This window comes from Bos indicus x Bos taurus, chromosome 5, assembly GCF_003369695.1.
Source record: "Bos indicus x Bos taurus breed Angus x Brahman F1 hybrid chromosome 5, Bos_hybrid_MaternalHap_v2.0, whole genome shotgun sequence".
Lineage (NCBI taxonomy): Eukaryota > Metazoa > Chordata > Mammalia > Artiodactyla > Bovidae > Bos > Bos indicus x Bos taurus.
In genome coordinates this window covers 39,725,273-39,742,167 of record NC_040080.1, presented here as the reverse complement: position 1 = coordinate 39,742,167, position 16,895 = coordinate 39,725,273, and the positions used below count along the sequence as shown (strand labels likewise).

At 42.1% G+C, this 16,895-nt stretch overlaps 1 protein-coding gene across 3 annotated transcripts in view; it reads right to left on the bottom strand.

Moving 5' to 3' along the window:
- FAR2 (fatty acyl-CoA reductase 2) overlaps window positions 1-15,751 on the bottom strand; it is a 176,058-nt gene extending 160,307 nt beyond the window's left edge. The window contains exon 1 of one of the 3 annotated variants that reach the window (XM_027541626.1): window positions 15,486-15,751. The gene's annotated coding sequence lies outside the window, so the exon portion shown is untranslated. Of the gene's footprint in view, window positions 1-14,231; window positions 14,813-14,855; window positions 15,455-15,485 lie in introns of those variants that run through there. The other 2 variants (XM_027541624.1, XM_027541625.1) reach the window with 2 other exon arrangements.
- Window positions 15,752-16,895: the final 1,144 nt, after the last annotated feature.

Here is a 16,895-nt window from a genome sequence, read left to right as displayed (position 1 = left end):
AAGTGGAAATGCATACATATACATGTTTTCCCTGCCCAGCCAGTTGGTGCATTGAATCCATTTACATTTAATGTAATTATCAATATGTATGATTCTATTACCACTTTAATTCTTTTGGGCTTATTTTGTATGGATCTTTTCCTTCTCTTGTGTTTCCTGCCTAGAGAAGTTCCTTTAGCATTTGCTGTAAAGCTGGTTTGGTGGCACTGAATTCTCTTTAACGTTTGCTTGTCTGGAAAGCTTTTGATATCTCTATCAAATCTGGATGAGAGTGTTGCTGGTAGAGTATTCTTGGTTGTAGGTTCTTTCCTCTCCTCACTTTAAATATATCATGCCATTCCCTTCTGGCTTGTAGAGTTTCTGTTGAGAAATCAGCTGATAACCTCATGGGAGTTCCCTTATATATTATCTGTCATTTTTCTCTTGTTGCTTTTAATATTAATCTTTGTCTTTAATTATTGTCAGTTTGATTACTATGTGTCTTAGTGTGTTCCTCCTTGGGTTTATCCTCCCTGGGACTCTCTGAACTTCCTAGACTTGGTTGACAACAATTTCCTTTCCATGTTAGGGAAGTTTTCAGCTATTATGCTTTCAAATATTTTCTCAGGTTCTCTCTTCTCCTTCTGGGAACCCTATTATATGAATGTTGGTGCATTTAATGTTGTCCCAGAGGTCTCTTAGGCTGTCTTTTATTATTATTTTTTCCTATATTCTGTTCTGTGGCAGTGATTTCCACCATTCTGTCCTCCAGGTCACTTATCCATTCTTCTGCCTCAGTTATTCTGCTATTGATTCCTTCTAGTATATTGTTCATCTCTGTTTGTTTGTTCTTTATTTCTTCTAGGTCTTTGGTAAACATTTCTTGCATCTTCCCCATTCTGTTTCTGACATCCTGGATCATCTTCACTATCATTATTCTGAGTTCTTTTTTCTGAAAGGTGCCTATCACCACTCCATTTCATTGTTTTTCTGGGGTTTTATATTGTCCCTTCATCTGGGACATAACTCTCTGCTTTTTCATTCTGATTAACTTTCTCTAATGTGGTTTTTGTTCTAGCTGTGGGATTGTGGTTCTTCTTGCTTCTTCAATCTGCTCTCTAGTGGATGAGGCTAAGAAGCTTCTGTAAGCTTCCTGATGGGAGGGACTGGGTGGTGAAAACTGGGTTTTGCTCCAGTGGGCAAAGCCTTGCTCAGTAAAGCTTTAATGAGAGTATAAAAAGGCAAGTGACAGATTGGAAGAAGTTATTCAAATTACATACATCTAATAAAGGAATTGCACCCAAGATAGATAAAGTATATGCACAAATCATGAAAAAATTACCCAATAAATAATAAACCTGGTAAACAAATGAACAAAAACTTGGGCATATCTCAAGAAAAGATATCCAAATGGCCAATATACAAAATGGTGCTCCACCGTCAGTCACCAGAAAAATATAAGTAAAAGTACTATGTCATACAACTACTCTCGCACTGAAATGGATAAAATGAAAAAAACAGGCAAAGGACACACGAAGAAATGTCAATTTGTATTGACAAATGGAACAAGTAGAACCTCTTGACTACTGCTTCTGGGAGTATACACTGTAAAACCACTTTGGTAAACCCTTTGGCAGTTTTTATTAAAGCTCTCTACATAAATCAATTCCATATGGAGGTATTCCCATCTGCAACTTGTACATGTATTCAGCAAAAGACATTCATAATAAAGTTCCTAGTAGCACTATTCCCAAGAACTGTATAGTGGAAACTACCCAACTTTTCATCAACAGAAGATAAATTAAATGTGGTATATTCGCATTCGGAATAATAGATAGCAATGTGAATGAATACACAAAGCCCTGAAAGAATCTTAAAAACATAACACTGAGTGAATAAGCGGGACATAAAATAATGCACACTGTATTTTACTTATATATAAAATTCCAAAACCTAGCAAAACTAATCTATCTTTGAACCTTGCTAATCAATGACTTGGGCTTCCCTGGTTGACCCAGTTGGTAAAGAATCCACCTGCAAAGCAGGAGAGGTGGATTCGGTCCCTGGATCAGGAAGATCCCCTGGGAAGGAAATGGCAACCACTTCAGTATTCTGTGGATATGGACAGAGGAGCCTGGCAGGCCACAGTCCATGGAGTCACAAGAATTGGACACAACTTAGTGCCTAAACCACCATCACCCACCAATCAATGACTTAGAGGTCAGTATAATGGATACTTTGGGGGGCAATAGGTGATGACAGGATGGCAGTGTGTGGAAAGCTGGTAGTGTTTTTCTTTATAATCTGGAACCTGAAATCTGAGAGCTACTTGCTATATTTATGACACATGCACTCTTTCACATGTAAGTTGTACCTCATAAAAAAATTAAAAACACATGAGAAGAAAGAAGAAAATAGTTATTACCTATGTTCATTATTCAGAGAAGGCGATGGCACCCCACTCCAGTACTCTTGTCTGGAAAATCCCATGGACAGAGGAGCCTGGTAGGCTGCAGTCCAGGGGGTCATGAAGAGTCGGACACGACTGAGCGACTTCACTTTCACTTTTCACTTAATGCATTGGAGAAGGAAATGGCAACCCACTCCAGTGTTCTTGCCTGGAGAATCCCAGGGACGGGGGAGCCTGGTGGGCTGCCATCTATAGGGTCGCACAGAGTCAGACACGACTGGAAGTGACTTAACAGCAGCAGCAGCAGCATGTTCATTATTAATCCGTATCTAAAATGTACAGTTTGGGAGTGTTCTTCTTTTTCTGTTTTTGGTTTTGGTTTCGGTTTCATGTTGTTTGCTCTTCTTTGCTTTTTGTGGAGTTTTTGTTTTGTTTGAGTAACACTGAAGTGCCTTGTAGATAGTTTCATCACCACATTCCACTGTGGTAAAGAAGAATCAAGTACTAGTTTCCTGGGTGTTATGGGTTGAATTGTGTCCTCTAAAACTCAAACATTAAAATCCTCAACTGTAGTATCTCAGAATGTGACATAATTTAGAAATAGGATTATCATAGAGGTAACTTATTAGGATGAAACCGTACTGAAGTAGAATGGGTTCCTAATCCAATATGACTGGTATCCTAATAAAAAAAGGAAGTTTGGACACACAGACATACCTGAGAGAAGGGGATATGAAGATACAGAGAGAAGATGGCATCTACAAACTGAGAAGAGGCTTAAAATAATTGCTTCTCTCATAGTCTTGGGAAGGAACCAACCTTTCAACACCTCGCTTTTTCGAGTCTCCAGATATCTGAGATGCAGGAAGGATGGGTGATGCTCAAAGTGCTTCTGCATTAGGGAGGCCTACCACCCACACCTACTTCAACTAGCATCTCAGGTTGAGAAGCAGAGGCTTTAGGCAAGGGGTGACATGATCCCTTTTTCTGTTTTGGAACAATGGAACATTCTGGATTATGTGACACATTGAAAATGGATCTACAAAACCTAACCATCCAGAACAGCTCTAAGGTCCTTGTGAGAAATCCTCAGAAGGGATCTTTCCTGAGTCTGGAGGTCTTCAAGGAGGTAAAATGGTCATTTGATTGTTCCTAAGGCAGTGGTTCCTCATCTTGCTTTGATTATGACCCCTGTGAAAATCTGTTGAAAATTATAAATGTCCCATCAGACAAATACCTTCATCTAGATTTAAGAGTATGGTGATGATGGTTTAGTTGCTAAGTTGTGTCCAAATCTTGTGACCCCCATGGTCTGTAGCCTGCCAGCTCCTCTGTCCATGGGATTCTCCAGGCAAGAATACTGGAGTGGGTTGCCATTTCCTTCTCCAGGGGATCTTCCTGACCCAGGAATAGAACTCAGGTCTCCTGCACCACAGGCAGATTCTTTACCAACTGAACTATGAGGGAAGTACTTAAGAGTATAGGTGAGGATTTTTTCAAACAGAGGATTGGTTTTTGATCTCACTTATAGAAATAAAGTTGGATGGCTGAAGATACTGGGGTGTCCACGTGTCATCACACAGGAAGTCAGTGCCTAACTACTGGCCCTACACCAAGACTCAAAGGTATCATCCTGAAACTATAACTTGCTCACATTGGTTGTTTCTGCTCTTCCATTTCTTTTTCCCACTATGATTAGCAGTTAACTACTTAAAACACAAAGAGATTGTGTTATCTATCTTAAAAGGCAGAAAGGAAAGGAGGAAGCATGAAGACTGATCTCCATCCATGGCAGTTTGGGGAAAGAGTGAGTGACTAAGAGGAAAGTGACACAGGCTAGTCAATCCTCAGGACTTATAGTGGATACAGGAGAACACTATTCCTTAGGGAGAATTTTCATTATCTTCCCTGTGGACTTTAATTCATTTTAATTCCATTTCCCATCACTTTCTTCTTGGTGTTAACTGCTCAGGGTCATGGGAAGCTAAATCATTTGCTGAAGCTTGTTAGGAGGGGAAAGAACAGGAAATAAAAATATATGAGTATCTTATATTTTTACACTGAGGGTCTGCTGAAAGATTTCACAAACTCCAAAGTTTTAACTGGCTAAAAAATGTTCAATGAATAGAGGGCACTAAAACTTAATGGCAGGTACTATAACTTGTTTACCACTATATTTGCAGAGCCTAATACCCAATCTGACACATGGTAGATGCTCAGTAAACTGAATGAATGAATAAATAGAATTATCATGGAATTTGCAGTCATAAGATCTGGATAATATTCTACACTTATTCATTAAATAGATATGTGACAAGTCACTTCAGGTCTTTGGGACTGGCTTGTTCCTTATTATAAAATGACAAATTTAGATCAAATATTGATACAGTACTTGAACATTCTACAACTTAGAATATGAATAGAGTTAAGGCAAAGCTGTTTGCTCACCATTATGTATGGTAGATTAGATGGCACATGTGCTAGCATATAGAATGTCTAAGAGTTCAGGGGAAGGCTAATTTGAGAAAGTTTCACTGTCCTAAAAGAAACTGAGACCTAAATTTATCTAAAGTGCAATCCTGTGATCAGCAGTGCACTCAGTGTACTTGCATAACCACTGCTTCAGGTGGGACTGGACCAAAATAGTAAGAAGAAAAGAAAGAAGTAATGTCAAAATTCTAGTAAGGAAAGAGGTTTGACAAGTCCAGGTTACTGAGAAAGAAGGAAACTGCTCAGTTCAAGAACAAATAACTCTTTCAGACTCTCCTGCAGCTTGGAGAAGTTTTATAAGTAGATCTAATGTTCTCAAAGCATTTTGGTGAAAGAGTAAGAGTCCATCCTTCAGAAGACACAGTTATCTTCAGAACAGATATGTCCTGAAGGTCTTGTGTAAGTAAAACACAATGGAAGCTAGTCAATTCAGAAAGAGACAACAGTTATAGCATAATAGAACTAAAAATACACAGACTGACATAAAGTTGATTTCATTAATATTTATCAGGGTATCTTATTTACATTTATGTTTCACGTGGAATTAACTGGACAATTTCTCTTAATTTTTAGACAAATAGTTCCATTTTTATTAAATGAGTATTATCTATCTCTAAAATGATTTTATTATTGGATAAAATTATGCTATTACCAACACATTATTTAGTATTAAATGTTCTTTCTTGAAAACAAAACTTTAATACATGCACACATAGTGAATTGTTATACAGAGCTTCTTTTATTCAGGTTATCAAATTCTTCTGGGCAGATTATTCCAGTTTCTTAACAATATTAGAGAATCTAATTCTATTTGAAATGCTTTAGTGGTTTTAAATATATTGGGACCAGACACATAGTTTAATGGCCTTCCTAATTTCCAACTATCTTGCCTTCAAAAATACTGGGAACTTGCACTGACTTTTGTGGAATGTGTCCTCTCACTGACCTGTGATAAATAAAGCACCATTTTTCTGAAATGATCTAAAATGTGGAGCATTTTCACAATGACTTTTTTTCTCATTTCTTGGCTCAGAAAATATTATTCTTGCCTCCTGTGGTCATCCTGTTATTCACCAGTGAATGTTATTGACCCAGCATCTCCCCTGAGGTGGATGGGTGGGTAAGCGGAAGGAGAGGTCAGAGTTTGGCCTTTTCTACACAGATTCACAAGGCAGAGCTTCTCGTCCTTCCCTCAAGTGTGTGCTTCAACAAATGGGGGCCATCTCTGGAGGAGCTTTGGAAGCTAAAATGCATTAGAAAGCATGTCCAAAAGCCAGAGGAGATGCATTGCCAGCTGCTGCTAGAAAGGGCTTTTGCTGGACTTCAGGGGTAAAGGATACAGAATTATCTAGGAGTTTTAAAATAAACCATGACTAAGACAATAGATATATGCTATTCCTAGTGTCTGTTGATTAAAGTAAGATGATTTTTTTCACTGTCTACTTAATCACATTGTTGGTTCCACAAAGAAATATGTATTATAATATATATTAAAATATATATTATTTTTGCTTTGATACAGTGTTAAGTGGAAAAATTGGCTGTTGAATGAAGATCTCACCTGAAAGCATCCTTTTTTTAAAGCCAGGTCTCTGAATTAGTCATGCAAAGTGCCCTGATGAATGTGGCTGGCAAGAAGCCCTGTATTTCATCCTATTTGATTGATTCCCCCAGAATACTGACCTCTGGATAGACTCTGTGACCACAGTGACAGACCTAAGTACAAGCCTCCATCTCCATCTTCTAAGTCCCACAGAAGCAACTGGACCAGCTGTTCTCACATTTGTACCTGTGCTGTGCTGGTTATGTACGAAGGTACCTGGGGAGTCTTGTACCAAAAATCCTTACTCAATAAGTGCGGGGTAGGGATAATGAATGGAGAAGGCAATGGCAACCCACTCCAGTACTCTTGCCTGGCAAATCCCATGGACGGAGGAGCCTGGTGGGCTGCAGTCCATGGGGTCACTAAGAGTTGGACACGACTGAGCGACTTCACTTTTACTTTTCACTTTCATGCATTGGAGAAGGCAATGGCAACCCACTCCAGTGTTTTTGCCTGGAGAATCCCAGGGACAGGGGAGCCTGGTGGGCTGCTGTCTCTGGGGTTGCACAGAGTCGGACACAACTGAAGCGACTTAGCAGCAGCAGGGATAATGAAAGGTATAGTTGTCATCCCAAACTTAAGACTGTCACCCTTAAACCATCACTCTTCACAAAAAGGATGCATTAATAAAATACAAATTTGCTTAACTGAAATAAAAATCAAAGGTGACTACTCACCGGAAACCCATGCTCAGCAGCAGCAGACTTCAACAACTAAGTAATATCAGGGTTAATTACCCCCTAAACTTCTTGGACCCTGGGTATGTTTATCTGACAGCCCATCCTTTACATGAGTTTAAATGTCTGAGTAACTTTCAAAAGCTATCACCTCAAAACTATCTTCTGCTCTTTCCATTGGCAGGTAACACTAACTATACTGTTGTTGTTCAGTCATTAAGGTGTCTGACTCTTTGTGACCCCATGAACTGCAGCACGCCAGGCTTCCCTGTCCTTCACATGTCCAGGAGTTTGCTCAAATTCATGTCCACTGAGTTAGTAATGCTATCTAACCATCTCCACCTCTGCTGCCCTCTTCTTTTGCCTCAATCTTTCCCAGAATCAGGGCCATTTCCAATGACTAGCTATACTAGTCATCCACAATAAATGACATTGTTATAACTCCAATGACAATGTTTGAGGAGCTTCTAGTCTATCAATTTACCTATCTGTATTTCCAGCTTTGACATAGACTGAAATGTTTGAATCCTCGAAAATGTATATGTTGAAATCTACTCTCTAACCTTATGGTATTTGAAGGTGGGTCTCTGGGAAGTCATTAGGTCATGAAATGAGAACTCTGGAGAATGAGACTGCTGCTGCTGCTAAGTCGCTTCAGTCATGTCCAACTCTGTGGGATCCCATAGACAGCAGCCCACCAGGCTCCCCTGTCCCTGGGATTCTCCAGGCAAGAGTACTGGAGTGGGGTGCCATTGCCTTCTCCGGGTGAATGAGACTAGTGCCCTTATAAAAGAGACTCCTAAGAACTCCCTTGTGAAGTTCCACAATGTGAAGTTCCAATGGAAAGAAGGACATTTGTGAACCAGGAAGTGGTCCTCACCAGACATCACATCTGCTGGTGCCTTCATGTTGGACCACTGGCCTCCGTAACTGTAAGAAACACAGGTTTTTGTTGTTATTTATAAGCAACCCATTCTACGGTGTTTTATTATAGCAGCCTGAACTGACTACCCCCTAATATATAAAAGAAGTCTATTAAAATTTTTACAGCCAATGAGTTAATAGCCTAGAGTAGGGGCTGACAAATATTTTATGTAAGGGTCGGATGGTAAATATATTAGGCTTTGCAGATCACAACTACTTATTATGTGGAGCACCAAAGCATCTGCAATAGGATAATAGGATGAATTAGTGCATGGCACTGGCTGATTTCCAATAAAACTTTATTTATGACTACTAACATGTGAACTTATGAAATCTTTCATGTGCCATGGAACATTATTCTTGCTTTTCTAAAAACCATTTTAAAATACAAACACAATTCTTAGTTCAATAGATAGAGTAAAATAGGCAGGAGCCGAAATTGGCCCTCGAGTCACTGTTTGTAGACCCCTTGGCTAGAGCACTGAGTGGATGAAGCCCTGGCCAGAGTCCATAGCTGTGTGAACTTGTTTCTTCTGTTCTGCTCTGTTGGTTGTTCTTGGGTCATAAATTGCACTTCTGCCTTCAGCCCACCACCATGCAAATACACTGGGAAGCAGGAACAAAGATGAACGAGATTCACTGCAAAATCAGTTCCCGCAGACATCCTATGTGTTCACACTGTACCCTGTTGGGGATATACTACAAACATCAACTAAGGCTCAGAACTACCATGGGACACGAGAGGCCCTTCCCCACTGTTTATGCATCAGCTTCCTCATGGGTACATCTAAACTTGACAGAATGTACCCTCAAGAGGTCCTGCATAGCCTTGCCAGGAAAGTAGAAGTTAATTTTTTTTAATTGTTTTTAGTCACACTGCAGATCTTGCTTGTGAATATCATTTTATAACTGATTCATACAGTGGAATTGTTTTCATCATCAATTTTGAGCTTATTAACAGAGTCAATTCAATTCTGGTCTTCTGCTTTCTTCCAACTAAGTTGCATGAAAGAGATAAGAGAAGTTGATGGTTAATAGAAAGCTGTGGATGTTAAGAGCTTTAATCTATTAATATAGGGCAGCATTTCCCAAAGCGTGTTAGGCTAATGCTGACTCTGTCAGATGTTCTGCCAAAAAAAGCATTTCAAGGTCAAATAAGTTTAGGAAATGTGGCATAAAATACCTCTTCTTTCTTGATGATTCTTAAAGTGCATTATTAGTGTATTAAAGGCTCCAAGGACTCCTGCAATAAAACTGCTTAATTGGGTTAAATTGTTGCGTACACTTACATGATCAGGAAGCTTTTCTTTTTCTTTACTTGACTATTATTAACATCCCAAGAAACTAATGATCCATAGAATACATTTCTGGGAAACACTGATACAGAAAAGGTGGAAGAATGGAAAGCTTCTAAGCAAGGGAGTACGCTATGCTATAGAGCAATCACTTTCACAAGGATCAGGCCTTTCTATCCGGGTTTTTGTCATTTTAGACTATCCCATATGCTATACATGTGTTCAAGTCAGAAAAGCAAGAGTCATATTTGTTGTGGTGGTAACCTCTTACAAAATTATAAAGTGTGTGCACATTTTATAAATAATCTCAATATTACAAAGGATAATATGAAAAGCATATTATTTTCTTCTCTCTCACCCCATTTCCAACATCCTGGCATATTTTTCAGAGGTACCAGGCAGTGTTATCAGTTTCCACGTCACTTTTCAGTTCTTCTGTGAAAACTCTAAATTCTATGCATCAAGGACAATAGTTTTGAGTTATAAAAACTCAGCAGTATCTACTGAAGGAATTTCTTCTCACACTTCTTTCCTCTGCCACCTCTCATCGTCAGTCTTTCACCAAGGTCTATCAATTCGACTTGTGAAATGCACTTCAAGTGTGCACACTTTTCTCCATTTCCCCTATCAGCACAGTCGCTGGCTGTGTCCTAACTGTATTCTACTTTTCATTCTTGATCCTGCTAGTCCATTCTCCTTATTTCAGCTACAAAGATATCCTTAAAATGTAAATTACCCTATGGCTTCAAAGTCTTCAAAGGCTTCTCATTAAAATAAAATTCACAATCTTTATCAAGATCTGTGACGATCTGCATGACCAGGCTCCTGCCTACCCACCCTCCACAACACACACACATACACACACACACACTCATGTCCAGCCTCTCAGAAACTCCCTTTTCCAACACACGTGCCTTCTTTTTATCCCTTGAACACTTCCAAGCTTTTCTTCTCTTTACAGATTACCTACTTGCTATTTCCTCTACCTAAATGGCTTTTCCCTCCTTTTTTCTTTTTCTTTTTTTTGCCAAGTGAATCCCTGTGCCTCCTTCAAATATCAATTTAAATCTTTCCTTTTCAGAGACCTTCACAGAGCACCAAATCTGAATCAGCCCATTTTTTTCACAGCCCCTTGTTCTTCTCCATACTACTTCTAACAATGTGTTATTATGTATTTATTTTTTAATGTCTGTAAGATCCAAAAGATCTTACAAATCTGTTTTATTCCATACTAAATGCAAGAAAATTGTCTTTCGTGTCTGGTCACAGAATGGGCTTAATAATTACATATTACATGATTAAAATTATCCAGTGGAAAGTTCTTTTTATCTCCTGCCTTTTTCTTATGTGAAACTTTACACCCTTTCAGATTTCCATTTTTTGCACACTTATCAGCCAAAAGCCTCATTCATTTATCTCTATTAGAAGGGGAACTTTAAGGACCAACTCATGTAACTCAAGCTTCACCAACCATTTGGTTTACTTTACTCTCTTCTTAGGAACTTACTGTATTTATTTTCTGTACCGTTCATTTGGTGCCTAATCTCATACTGACTTGTAACAACTTATCAGGTGTGTTAATTAACAACTTATATTTACATATGCGGTCTTGCCAATGATGTCATAAATCTATGGAAGCCAGGACTTGTTACTTAACACTCTAAAGTTCACAGCATGCCTCTGCACAGAGTAGCTGAATGAAAGAGTCCCCATCCACCTTCTTTTAACGCCTCAACTTTAAGACTTTAATATGGAAGTCTGACCCATTTCCTTTCAGTTTATTTTCTTTCTCAACCCTGTGTGTTGCCATTTCCTTTCTTTCAGAAAGGACCCATTTCCTTTCAGTCTATTTCTTCCTCAACCAGTGTGTTGCCACCATGCTGGGAATGAAAGCTGTGGTAAGGATAAGTTCTGAGGTCAGAGGGAAGTGACTAAGAGAGGAATGCGAGGACAAAGGACTTGTCCAAGGGTTCTCAGTTCCTCCCGCAGTGGAACAGGAAGTGAAGATAACCTGTCAAGTGACTAGGTGTACTTTACATTGCCAGGTATCTCCCTGAACATTTAAAAAGAGTGCTTTGCTCAAGGTTTTGAAAATACGAGTATCTAAGGCAATGGCACCCCACTCCAGTACTTTGCCTGGAAAATCCCATGGATGGAGGAGCTTGGTAGGCTGCGTGCGGTCCATGGGGTCGCTAAGAGTCGGACACGACTGAGCGACTTCCCTTTCACTTTCCACTTTCATGCATTGGAGAAGGAAATGGCAACCCACTCCAGTGTTCTTGCCTGGAGAATCCCAGGGACGGGGGAGCCTGGTGGCTGCCGTCTGTGGGATCACACAGAGTCTGACACGACTGAAGTGACTTAGCAGCAGCAGCAAACATTAAATGAGGCAGAAAGGATTACCTTCTCAAATAATTTCAATCAATGACTCAGTTGTTCATTGTTCAATTTTGGATGAACTTCCCCCAAATATCAATTTAATTCTATAAGTATCTTTGGGATCCAGAAAGGTATTCTGTACTTTTAGTTGCCAATTCCAATCTTGCTCAAATAATGATTTTTAAGGAATACTTAAAATACTAAAAACCATAGCTACTTTTTATTTTCTTCTTCCACCAAAATATAATGGTTATAAAAGTTCTGCAACCCTTTTGATATACTTAACCAGATTTCCTCAAACTACTTCTGAAACATGGAGTAGAAAAGTAAATGTGTAATAATACCATCTTTATTAGTATACAACTGTTCAAGGTAAGCAGACAGTTTAACAATTATTAGCTCTTTTTACCTGTATGTTTTTACAACAACCTGTTAAGATGAATACAGTAGTAGATGTTGTCTGTTATGTTTAGTTTATCAATGAGAAAACTGGGTGTAGAAGGACTTAGTGGCAGAAGCATTCGGCAGCTAACTTTCAGATTGTATCAGAGAATTTACCGGCCACGTAGGACTGCTGAGACAGTGCTGTTATTCAGGAAGTAACCGAATAGGCTTATGAACCTGGGCTCAGCACTGGCTACAGAATTTGCAGGGTCTAGTATAAGATGGGAGAAGGCAATGACACCCCACTCCAGTACTTGCCTGGAAAATCCCATGGACAGAGGAGCCTGGAAGGCTGCAGTCCACGGGGTCGCTGAGGATCGGACACGACTGACTTCACTTTCACTTTCAATCATTGGAGAAGGAAATGGCAACCCACTCCAGTGTTCTTGCCTGGAGAATCCCAGGGACGGGGGAGCCTGGTGGGCTGCCGTCTATGGGGTCCCACAGAGTCGGACACAACTGAAGTGACTTAGCAGCAGCAGCAGCAGTATAAGATGAAAATTTGAAGCTCCTCTTTAAAAATTACTAAGACAGCTGACAGTGACAGCAGAACATTAAACCAAGTATGGGGCCCTTCTGGGTACTGGACCTTGTGAGCTGGCCTAGCCTGAGGTCTCTGGACCTCTATCATCTGGGTGACTGGGTATCCAAGAGGCTGTGAGCTCCTGAAATTATAGACAAAATTCTATGCTAATACGCATAAGTTTATTTTTCATATTTTGTAGCTTTTATCAGATCCTTAAGTGCTCTGTTAAGAAAATAAAATAAAGCATTAAGAATTCCTCTTCAAGAGTAATGAATGTTCTCAAAGAGACCAAACACAATGTCACAAGAGACTGGCAGAGGCGGCATGCTGGTGTCAGTGTACACCAATGTTCCTTCAGAGGTTGTGTTTGTTCATGCGTACGTTTTCATAGGCACACAAGTATTAACACAAAGACAAAGAGTTCTTAGGGCTGCCCAGATGTTGCCAGAAAGAAGTAACATCTGATTGCATTTTCAGATGATAGTAAAGCAAATGATGAGACATTCAAGGTGATGTTGAGACGTTCAAGATGACTTTCTTCACAAACCCCAAGGTGATACCCAAACATGACCCTGATATGAGGTATTTTATTTATTTTCACCACCTTAACAGAAGCTTCTCCCTCTTCTGCAATTAGATGTCACACTCCCTCTTTTAAGGAGAAATGTCTCACTGTAAGATTTACCAGCTCATGCTGATTTACATCAATTTTATAGATAACTATAACTCAGAAATAGGAGTAAGGTAGGAATTTGTTAACAGAACAGGTGTAGAAGATGCTCTCAGAAAAGGGAAAAGAGTACTCTAAAGACCTGTACCCTGAAAATACAACAGAAGAAATGCTGTGAGTCTTGAGTCTGGCTGGTAAAAACCGATCCCATCTCCTAGAAGATTCACATACAAATAGCCCTTAAAATGGATTTTGCTTTAAGACCTGCTCCTTCCGTTTGAGTGGCTGACTTAAAACTGTATTTAGTCTCTTTGTCCTTTTCCATTAAATATGCATCTCAGCCAAATCTCCAACTCATATGAATAGGGATACAGAGAGATGGGTAATTGAAACCTCAGGGTAATTCTCAAATTTTCATTTGCACAGCGTGTCAAACATTTCTTGATGCGGCCTCTAACAAGTAGGAAAACACGATTCACTTGAGATTGTGGTCACTCTGCTGTCCCCACTCTCGTCCCTGTTCATGTCACAATGGGGCAATACATAATTCAACCAACCGCCAAAGCTCTGGCAGGTCCAGAAAGAATCTTTTTTGCTCACACTTAGAAGCCCATCCATGGAAGAATAAGTGTTCATAATTCTACCCATCCCTAGAGGTGAAAGAGTAGGAAGCTGGTAGGTGGGATGTTTTTCTAGGGTTTCTAGGAGGAAGATGGTCATTTAGTCCTTTAATTGCACGGAATTGCCCCGCGGGTTATCGTACACGCCAAGAGTGAGTGAGCAGCTTCCCTCAAGCCCATCCGCACCTGTGGTAATCTTCTGGTACCCGCTTACCTGCTCTCTCCAAGACGCCCAGGCCCAGCAAGAAGAGGTGGAACACACCTGATGGTGTAAGACGCCGCCCAGGCCCATTGCAGTCTAGGGGTCGGTAAGCAGCGAGGCCCGAGTAGGATGATTCATGCGGCCACAGCCCAGGGTAGGGCTCGGAGTCGGGAAGCGCGCCCCGACTTGTCTAGCGCGCAGAGAGGGCAGCCGCCACGCCCCACGTGGCCTGCTCTCTCCAGGAACAGCCCGGAGGGCCGAGGAGGCCTTTGCGAGACCTGGTCGGTGCCTCTTGCCCCATGGGCCCGCGGCCACGGCGGGACTCCAGCGTTAACCCAACCGTGCCCTTCCCGTCGCGCGCCCTTCCCGCCCCCGCGCGCCCCACCTCGGCTAGTGATGCCGGCGCCCAGCGCGCTAACCCGCTGGCGGTTGACTGCGGACTGCGAGGGGAGCTCCAGGGCAGAGCCGCGGAAATCCCACTTCTCCCGCCTGTCCCTGCGCCCACCCTTCCTCGGGGCCTCGAGGCCGCCCCGCCCTCGCTTTCGACCCCGCCGCGCCCTGCCTGCGGGCCACGCCGGCCGGCTCTCGCCGGCAGAGGCGTGGGCGCTCGCGCGGCCGAACTGCGACCCCGAGTACCTGCTCCTCCAGGCGAGGGGCTGCTCAACTAGTGGACCTCGAAATCCCAGTCCTTCCCTGGGGCTCCGGGAAGTGCTCCAGTCTCAACGAAGCTGCTCTCGTCTTTTGGCTCCCAAACGTGACACTCTATATATCCGGCTCGGAGACTGGGTGTGGGGCGGGAGGAAACCACCCTCCCTCCGACCTTCCCCGCGGCCACCGCGGCCACCGCGGCCTGGGCGTCGGGCGCGGAGCCGGCGGCTGCTTCTACCCGGGGCGGGAGGAGGGCGAGGGGCTGGCGAGGGCCCTACAGGCCGCCGGGCGACCTCATGGTGGGCAGAGCGGCAGTGCGCGCAGGCCCGCCCGGCAGCTTCCATTCATTCAGCGCCGAGCAGATCCGCTCGCTATTACTCCCGGGTAGGATTTTTTTCCCTCATTTTTTTTTTTTTAAATCGGTGGGTGAGGGGGGAGAGGGAGCAGGAAAGGCGCCCCTCTCTGGTCTGGAAAAGAAGGGGAGCTCCCACATCTTGAGAGAAAGGGGGTGGGGGGAGTGGGAGAAAGGGGAGGAGGAGAGACAGAGAGCAGGAAGGGAGAGACGGAGACAGGAGACAGAGGGTCAGAGGTTCTATTGTGAACACTTGGAGGACGCACCTTTCCCCCAGCCACCCTAGCGGAAGAGGCAGCCAAAAATCCGATTGTACTCAGCTTGTCCGTACTGCACGCCCAGTGGGAGGGATGCTCTCTTATCGGCTCCAAACTCTGCGGAGGCGCCTGGCAATGACCGACCGGCGCGGTGTCCTTTTAAAAATCCAGGAGGGGCTGGATTCACGGAGCCCCTTGTGCTGGACGGAGGCACGGTTCACTCTTGCTCGGGGTGCGGAGGGCAAAAAGCAGGCTCTATCTTCGTCAGGTGAGAGTAGGTAGGTGGATAGGAGACTAGAGAGGATCAGAGATGGGGCTGCAAAAACGCAGCCGGTCAGCTTTGCTCTGCAGCACTTCTTAAGATTAAGAAAAGAGAATGAGAGAGGTTTTGTTCATAAGCCTAGTAGCTTGGGGGAGAGGGCCGCGGGAGATTTGGTTTGGTCTCTGATACATTTTGAAAGGAAAAACTGGAGCCTTCATCAGGAAAGACTTTTAAGGGGACAGACAGGCACATGAGTGGGCTTGTCACAGTTCTAACCCAGGACGTGCTCAAAAAAAGCAGTCAACGCCCAAGCTCATTTCTTGGACAATTTGGAAGGTAATAAGAAAAGCCAAAAAAGGAATATTGTCCTATAAGTTGTCTGTTGAAGTTAATACGAACCACTTTTTGCATTCTTGGACTCTCTACAATTAAATGTATTAAGCAAAATGTAGTCTAAAGACCCTGGGACTAATTTTCTCTGGTGATTGCCTGAAAGCAAGGAGACAGAAAAAGTTAGGACCACATAAATATACTTTGTTACCCACCCCACTGGAAAAATACCTCTAAATGTGTTGCCAAAACAGCTGGTATGACAGCACTTGAAATGATACTGTCAAATGGTGGTGAGAGGTGTTGAAATCATTCATCACATAGCAGATAAAGGTAAACTGTTACAACTCTGAAAAACAATTTCCAAGAAGTTTCCAAGGCGAGTCCTTCAAACTTTTTTTATTGTTCTGAATCTTTTGAAATAGGATTCTCATTCTTTAGAACATAACCAAAAAAAAAAAAAAAAAATCACAAAAAGGAAAATGACATATGGACAAAGTTACATGTTTATTATAGCATTATTTATAAAGTAGAAGTAAAATAACGTACTTTCAATGGAGTGTTGACAAAACATTAAGTTGTTATTGTTTAGTTACCAAGTCGCGTCCAACTCTTTTTGACCCCATGAACTGCAGCACTCCAGGCGTCCATGTCCCAATCATCATCTCCTGGAGTTTGCCCAGCTTGATGTCCATTGAATCAGTGATGCCATCCAACCATCTTATCCTCTATCTGCCTTCAGTCTTTCCCAGCATCAGGGTCTTTTCTAATAAGTTGGCTTTTCACATCAGGTGGCCAAAGTAGTGGAGCTTCAGCATCAGTTCTTC